Below are 8691 nucleotides of genomic sequence, written 5' to 3' on the forward strand. Positions count from 1 at the left end.
CATGTAAAAAATAATGTGTTATAGTACAAAATAAGTAGATTAATATTTATAAGAGCCAAGGCTTGTTTAATTAGACTTCTCTATTTCAGTTATTCTACTCTGTATAATTGTTCTGTAGTTATTGTAGCTAAATCGGCGCTTTTGAGAGATTTTAAATCTCAGATCTGATCACGTGAACCTGTTAAACAGGGCTCAGTAGGCAATCAAGCGTGCATTAAAATAGGCAGGGCCTCTCAGCTGTCGCCCATCAGCTGTAGAGAGTTAACTAATTAGAGGGGCGTGGCACCACAGCTGTGAGAACTCAGCAATCAGGCGTCCATTTAGGTAGCTCTTTCCTTGAGCGTCAGCTTCAGCTTCAGACAGACAAAAGCCGCGTTCACACTGCGGTACTTTTCCCACAAAGGTTCATGCGAACTTAGTTCATGATCGCGTTCACACCAAAAAGAGCCGGTACTAAAAGTAGTTCATGCGAACCTTTTTACCCCCTCGAAAGTCCCTGCTAGAGAGCAGGGACTTTCGAGCGGCTCTTTTTTGAGAAAAGAGCTATATTCCTGATTGGCTGGGCGGATTGCAAACCACGCCCCGTAAAACTCCCAAAAAGTTTTGTGAAGCCGCCATTTTATTATCCTCGCATTAGCATTATTAGCATTAGCATTAGCCCAGCGCAGAAACGCAGAGAGACTAACTTATGGCAACACAAATAAAACATGGGAGCGGTGGAGATGAGGAGGTGTCGGCGTTCTGGCGATTTACTCGGAAGGCTTCAGTAGAAGCTGCTGGGACTCCCAGCTGCTTCTACTGAAGCCTTCCCCAACTCCGGGGACTTCCGGCCGGGGACTCCGGGCGGCAGTATACGCCGTGAAGTGGTTTGCGGCCTGCCAGTAAACCCAAAGCAGAAGAAGAAGAAGAAGTGACGTCAGCGGCTTCATTTGCCTCATCCACCCCCAGGGACTTTTTCTGGTGTGAACGCGATCTGTACTTAGTTCATGCGAACTAAAGAGTTCGCATGAACTAAGTTCGCATGAACCTTTGTGGGAAAAGTACCGCAGTGTGAACGCGGCTAAAGACATTGGAGTCCTGCTGGAGTAGACTGACAAGACTGACAAAGACTGACAAAGACATTGGAGTCCTGCGGGAGGCAAAGAGGAGGCAAATCCTACTGATTGAGCTAAGTATTGCTGGTGTCTTATTTTTCTTTTCTTTAGCTTTCTAGCCCTCATGCTATAATCATGTGTTTTCTCCATTCCTGTTCATGTGTCTTCTCTTAATTATCACTGCCCCGTGTATCTCCTAATCGCTATAACCGGCCCGCTCTCGTCCTATCCCACATGCTCCACTGAGATCCACATCTAGTTTCAGGCGGCCTGTGGAACTGCCAGTCAGCTGTTCCTAAGGCTGACTTCATCTCTGGCCCACGCCTCCCTGCAGACCCTGGATTTCCTTGCTCTCACGGAGACCTGGATTACTCCATCCAACACATCCACCCCAGCAGCTCTCTCCACAGCATATTCCTTCTCCCATACACCCAGACCCACTGGTAGAGGAGGTGGCACTGGTCTCCTGCTCTCTCCCAAATGGAGCTTCTCCCTCTTCAAGCTACCAAACTTCACTCCTTCCACCTTTGAATTCCATGCCGTCACAGTAACCCATCCTATACAACTGACCCTTGTTGTTCTCTACCGTCCGCCAGGCGCCTTGGGGGACTTCTTGGAGGAATTAGATAATCTCCTCTCACACATCCCTGAAACTGGCCCTCCCGCTGTACTTCTCGGAGACTTCAACCTCCAGACGGGGAAGATAGACGAACTAACATCTCTGTTAACCACCTTTGCTTTCTCACTGTCTCCGTCCCCACCGACTCATAAAGCTGGCAATGTCCTCGATCTCATATTCTCAAGGAACTACACTACTTCTAACCTCTCTGTAAACCCGCTCCACACATCCGATCACTTCTTCATTTCATTCTCTCTACCCCTTTCCAAACATAACAAACTAATCTCTTCTCATCCTGCACCTGTCCGCCGTAACCTTCGTTCCCTCTCCCCTCTACCTTTGCCTCCTCTGTGCTCTCAGCCCTCCCTTCCTCTGACTCGTTCCAACTCCTGCCTCCAAACTCTGCTGCAGAAACTCTCCTCTCTACTCTCTCATCCTCTCTGGACTCTCTCTGTCCTCTCACATCTCGGCCGGCTCGTCAGTCCCCTCCTGCTCCCTGGCTAAATGATGCACTGCGTGCTAATAGAACCGTCCTTCGGGCAGCAGAGCGGAAACGGTGGAAATCCAAACACCGTGACGACCTCCTAACCTATCAGGCTCTCCTCCTCCTCTTTCTCTGCTTCGATCTCTCAGGCAAAAAGCACTTTCTTTCAAGATAAGATCCAATCTTCCGATTCCAATCCTAAAAAAACTATTTTCCATCTTCTCCTCCCTCTTGGACCCCACCCAAAGCCCCTTCCCCTCCTCCCTTCTGTCAAGCGACTTGTTAACCACTTTGAAAAAAAGGTTGATGATATTCGCTCTTCTTTTTCTGACTCACCTTTACTCACCGCTGGGTCACCAGACCCTCCTACCCTCATTACCTCTGCCCGCCCTACCACCTGTCCTCTGGACCCTATCCCTTCAAACCTCCTTCAGACTATCGCTCCTGATATTCTACCGTTTCTCACACATTTCATCAACACTTCTCTAACTTCTGGTCACTTTCCAAACAGTCTCAAGGAGGCGAGAGTAAACCCTCTCCTGAAGAAACCCACTCTCAACCCGTCTGATGTTATAAACTACAGGCCTGTCTCTCTCCTCCCGTTCCTGTCTAAAACACTTGAACGCGCTGTCTTTAAACAACTCTCCTGCTATCTCCATCAGAACAACCTTCTGGATCCGCACCAGTCTGGTTCAAGGCAGGTCACTCCACAGAAACTGCCCTCCTGGCTGTCACTGAGGAAACTGCACACGGCTAAAGCAGCCTCCCCTCTCCTCTGTCCTCATCCTGTTGGACCTGTCTGCCTGCATTTCGACACGGTGAACCATCAGATCCTCCTTCGCACTCTCCAAGAACTTGGAGGTTTCAGGCTCTGCACTTCTTCCCTCCTCACCTCATACCTCAAAGACCGCACCTACAGGGTTACTTGGAGAGGGTCCGAGTCCGACCCTTGTCAATTAACCTACAGGGGTCCCTCAGGGCTCTGTTCTTGGTCCCCTCCTCTTCTCCCTGTACACAAAACTCGCTCGGATCAGTCATTAGCCCGCATGGTTTTTCATACCACTGCTACGCTGAGGACACCCAATTAATTCTGTCCTTTCCCCGCTCAGAGACCCAGGTCATCGCACGCATCTCTGCTTGTCTAGCTGACATCTCTCAGTGGATGTCCGCTCACCATCTCAAGCTCAACCTTGACAAAACTGAACTGCTATTCCTTCCAGGAAAAGATTGTCCCACTCTTGACCTGACTATCAACATCGGCCCCTCTGTTGTTTCCCCGACTCAGACTGCAAGGAGTCTGGGTGTGATCCTAGATAACAACCTGTCGTTTACTGCAAACATCGCTGCTACAACCCGCTGCTGCAGATACACGCTTTACAACATCAGGAGGATACGCCCCCAGCTGACCCAGAAAGCCACGCCGGTTCTGGTCCAGGCTCTCGTCAGCTCACGCCTAGACTACTGCAACTCCCTCCTGGCTGGTCTACCTGCATGTGCCATCCAACCTCTGCAGCTCATCCAGAATGCAGCGGCTCGTCTGGTCTTCAACCTTCCAAAATTTTCCCACACCACGCCGCTCCTCCGCTCCCTCCACTGGCTTCCGGTAACTGCTAGAATCCACTTCAAGACACTGGTACTTGCGTACCATGCTGCGAATGGATCTGGCCCTTCCTACATCCAGGACATGGTTAAACTGTACACCCCAGCACGTGCACTACGCTCTGCATCAACCAAACGACTCGCTGCACCCTCGCTGCGAGGGGGACCCAAGTTCCCATCAGCAGAAACACGTGGGTTTGCTATCCTGGCTCCAAAATGGTGGAATGAGCTCCCCATTGACATCAGGACAGCAGAAAGCTCACACACCTTCCAGACTGAAAACTCATCTCTTTCGACTCCACTTCGAGCGATAGAATTGCTAACAAAGCACTTATATACTAATAAAGGACTGGCTTAGCCAGTTGAGCAGCACTTGAAATGTTTGGCTCTTTGAAACCTGATGTTCTTATATGATTCTGTTTTCCTCAAGGTTGTGTCTTCCTGGTCGAACGCACTTATTGTAAGTCGCTTTGGATAAAAGCGTCAGCTAAATGCAATGTAATGTAACACAAAAGCGTTACAGAACTTCAGCTGGAAATATATTCTGTTCAATGTTTTAACTCTTTATTAATTAACACAACTTTAGTTAAGGCACCCTGTATGTAATATAAATGTGTAGGGGGGGGGGGGGGGGGGGGTACAGTGGGTGGTCATTGAAAATGTGTTCTGATGTTCCTCACAGAAAATGAGCCAAGGCCATTGAGTGTGGGTTTGAAAAAATAATTGATCGTATCGTTTTTCTTTAGCTAAATAATGAAACCGGGTCCCACAGACCCGAACACCGTACAAGGGTTTAGATTGAACACTGGTCAGATGATCAAACAGAGGAAACAAATGGGTTACAAACATGTTTGAGTCAGAACTTGAAAGTCTTCCAGATTCTAAAGTTCATCTTTCCAATATATCTGCTGGTCATAAAAACAGATGACTGCATTTCTAACTATCAATGAAAGAGATTAGAGGGATTGAAAGAGAATTCTGACTTTGTTGAAGAGAGCCTAGACACCAGTGCACTGTGGGAGATCTCCAGCAACGCACAGTTAGAGGGCCGTAAGAGGCACACCGAGGGGAAGTCAAAGGTGAGCTGCTTCTTGAAGTCTCCTGAGCTGCCATGTGTGTTCAGAGACTTTCAGAGATCCTGAGTCTCTGAGCTGCACCCCCAGCTTCTGTTCGAGCTGCATGCAGACATTCTGGGAACAAAGTAAGAACACAAACTGTCCACTTCAAACTTTGATATATGAGCTTTTTCCTTTTTGTCACGTTGTTGTTTTTTTAAACGTATTAAATCTAATGTGTTTGTCTTCCAACAGATAGGCCTACCTGGACAAAGTCATCGTCCTGAACTGAACACCAAAGTACATTTCCCTCTGAAAGACATCCCGACTCCATCTGCTGGTGAATAAATGACATAGCAGCATTTCCTGATGGTGATCATTCACCCTGAGACGGAGGGCAGAGAAAACGAAAGAAGATTTTGACATCGTTGAAGAGCTGAGACGCCATTACAGGGTGTGGGATCTCTGCTGCGAGACACGTTTGGAGTATATTTGGGGAGAAGTGGAGAGACTTTGGAAGTTGGTGAGTCCTGTTGAAAATAACTTTAATATCAAATGGCTGAGAAAATCGTTCTTGTTGAAAGTTACCTGAGCTGCCATGTGTGCTCAGAGACTTTCAGAGATCCCGTGTCTCTGGGCTGCAACCACAGCTTCTGTTCGAGCTGCCTGCGGACATTCTGGGAACAAAGTAAGAACAAAAACTGTCCCATTTGTAAAAGAAAATCTTCTAAAGATGATCCTTTGGTGAACTTTACAATGAAGGAGCTGGCTGACTCCTTTGCTGAGAGACAGAAAGCTGGATCATCTGAGACAGAGAAAGGAGAGAAGAAGGAGGTGGAGGTGGTGTGTAGTAAACATCCAGAAGAGCCTAGATTGTTCTGTAAGGATGAAGAGAGAGCTGTGTGTCCTGTCTGCTGAGTTCTCTCTCCACCGGAGTCACGAGGTGGTTCCTGTAGAACAAGCAGTCCGTGAGCTGAAGGACCTGCTGAAATCTGACTTAGAGTCTCTGCAGGACAAGAGGGACACATACAAAGGAGTGGAGGAAACATACAAGGAAGTGATTCAAGTGTCCGAGAAGCAGCTGCTGTCCACAGAGAGGCAGATCAGAGCAGAGTTCATCAAGCTCCACCAGTTCCTGAAAGAGGAAGAGGAGTCCAGACTGGCAGCTCTGAGGGAGGAAGAGGAGCAGAAGGGGAAGACGATCAGCAGAGAGATGAAGAGCATTCAGGAGCACATCTCCTCTCTGTCACACAGCATCTCTGCTGTTGAAGAAGAGCTGCAGAAACACAACGGGCCCTTCCTCAGCAGCTATAAAGCCACTCGGAGCAGAGCCAGAGTCCAGAGCGCACTGGCAGACCCACAGCTGCTCTCAGGAGCGCTGACAGATGTGGCCAAACACCTGGGCAACCTGTCCTTCAGAGTCTGGGAGAAGATGAAGGACCAGGTCCACTTCAGTCCCGTCATTCTGGACCCAAACACTGCAAGCAGATGGCTCTATCTGTCTGATGATCTGACCAGTGTGAGAAATGGAGACACAGATCAGCAGCTTCCTGGTAATCCAGAGAGATGCACTAATTATGCTTCTGTTCTGGGCTCTGAGGGCTTCAGCTCAGGGAGACACAGCTGGGAGGTGGAGGTGGGAAATCATCCTGACTGGCTTATAGGTTTGACTAAAGAGTCAGCTGACAGGAAGGGAGAGATACCAGGTGCCTCACCAGAATATGGAATCTGGTGTTTAATACATCGCAGTGGAAAATACAGTAATGGTGATGGTAAGACTGTCAGAGTGGAGAAGAATCTCCAGAGGATCAGAGTCCAGCTGGACTATGACAGGGGGGAGGTGTGCTTCTACGCCCCTGAAGACATGACTCCCATCTGCACTCACAGAGACACTTTCACTGAGAAACTCTTCCCATATTTCAATATTGGAAAAGCTGGTGATGCTAAAACTGCTGATATCAAAATCTGTCAAAGTGAGATTCCTCTGTGATGCTCAGGTGTGTTAGTTCAGACTTTATTCTGACTTCGTCTGTCTAGATCAGTGCTTCTCAAAGTGTGGTCCGTGAGCGCCCCCTAGTGGTCCGTGAGTATATTGGTAACATTTCACATTTGAAATAAATTAATCTATTTAAGTTTTCCGCACTCTCGCGGGAATATCTCTGCAATGGAGCGAGCTTAAGTTTCACTTTCAATTGCATGATATAGCCCCGCGCAACACCTTCATCACACGTGTTGCCACTTGTTTGTACCATTTTCAGGCGATTTGTAATCTGTTCTAGAAAAACAATGTGTTTTTGGATATTTGTGGAGTTAGGTGGTCCGCGAGTGTTTTTTAATTGGTTAAGTGGTATGAAAAAGTTTGAGAAACACTGCTCTAGATCCTTTTGAAATAATCAAGGTAAAAAACAACAGATGATAATCAGAATTTTATTTGAGTCTGTAAGATTTCAATGTTAAGAAAATATGATCATGTTTTATTTGCAGTTTTACTCAAAGTCTCAGAGCAGCAAAACAAATTGTATGTTTATTTTTTATTGTTTATCATTTTGTTATACTTTATTATAATGTGTTTATAGCTTTAAAGGTGGGGTAGGTAATTCACTTCAGAAACACTTGTTATATTCCATGAAATGCTCTTAACATCCCGATAGCAATGAATACATTAAATGCTTTGACAATAAATACATTAAAAAATATCATCTGTGGAAGCCGTGGCGCTGTAAAAAGCACCTTCCTGCCTGTCAGCCTTCCATCTGTGCACAAACTTATCTCGTGCCCTCATTGGTCATGTGCGCGTTCGTGCGCGTTCGTGTGGCAGATTTTCTCCGGTTGTGTACTTTCAAATTCTAGCGCACTCGAGCTGGTTTCTCCATTCTTACCTACCCTACCTTTAAGTGATATTCAAATGATCCTTTAAATGATGTCATGAGATTGTTTGATTATGTTTTTTGTGAATTCTTGGTTTTTAAGAAATGTATTCATTTTGTATGTCGTGCTGAAACTGCATGAAATCAACCAAACTAACAAATGAAAGCTGTCAATTCTCCTTTTAGCATCTAGTTAATAATGAGACGCTATATAGCCACTATGGGTCAAGAGTTTAACTTTTTGATATTTGTAGGTCTTTTGATGAATTATGTTTAGATATGGATATATTGTTTTACTCTTCAGGGGCAAGTCATTTAATACTTCCATTTCATTCTTTCATTGTTGCAATGTTTCCTTGTGACGCTTTCCGGACTGTATGCATGGACAATAACATTTATTGTGATTGAAAATGTCAATTTTTTATCAACAATCTAGAATGAAGTTGAGTATTTGTAATGCTGCTTCAGATATCTTATGATTCAATAACCAGCAGTTTGATGCAGAAATGCGTCTCTGAACTTGATATTGGTTTCTTCAGGTGATTCTGTCATATGTGACAAATTACAAATATAAATGACAAAAGACAATTGTACAACAAACTATAATATAAATAAATAATCTGAACTTCTTAATGATTTCATCTCTTCTTATTTTTTGCATTGCATCCCTTCAAACATCTGTTTTTAACCTTAAAGGTCACCTATCATGGTATTTCTAGGCAATAGCATAAGGTCTCAGATATATAAGAATATATAAAAACATGTCTATGAAGTGTTTTGCTCAAAATACCAAACAGATCACCCATTCTCATATCCCTCTATTCCACTTCCTGTTTCAAAAGTGCTGATTTTATGTATAAAGCTTAAAAAATAAAAAGGAGGGGTCTGAGCTCATGCGGGACCCGGCAGCTACCGTCTAAACTAAATGCTGCCGTGATGAAACGCTATATCATGGATTATCTCTGAAACAGTC

At 45.6% G+C, this 8691-nt stretch overlaps 1 protein-coding gene and 1 pseudogene across 2 annotated transcripts in view; one reads left to right on the plus strand and one right to left on the minus strand.

Annotated features, from left to right (window-relative positions):
* Window positions 1–8691, minus strand: part of LOC117449934 (interferon-induced, double-stranded RNA-activated protein kinase-like) — a 94970-nt gene that overhangs the window by 26099 nt on the left and 60180 nt on the right. The gene's annotated exons all lie outside the window — the stretch shown is intronic.
* Window positions 5329–8351, plus strand: LOC117449943 (zinc-binding protein A33-like; annotated as a pseudogene).

Source organism: Pseudochaenichthys georgianus, chromosome 1 (genome assembly GCF_902827115.2).
Source record: "Pseudochaenichthys georgianus chromosome 1, fPseGeo1.2, whole genome shotgun sequence".
Taxonomy (NCBI): Eukaryota; Metazoa; Chordata; class Actinopteri; order Perciformes; family Channichthyidae; genus Pseudochaenichthys; species Pseudochaenichthys georgianus.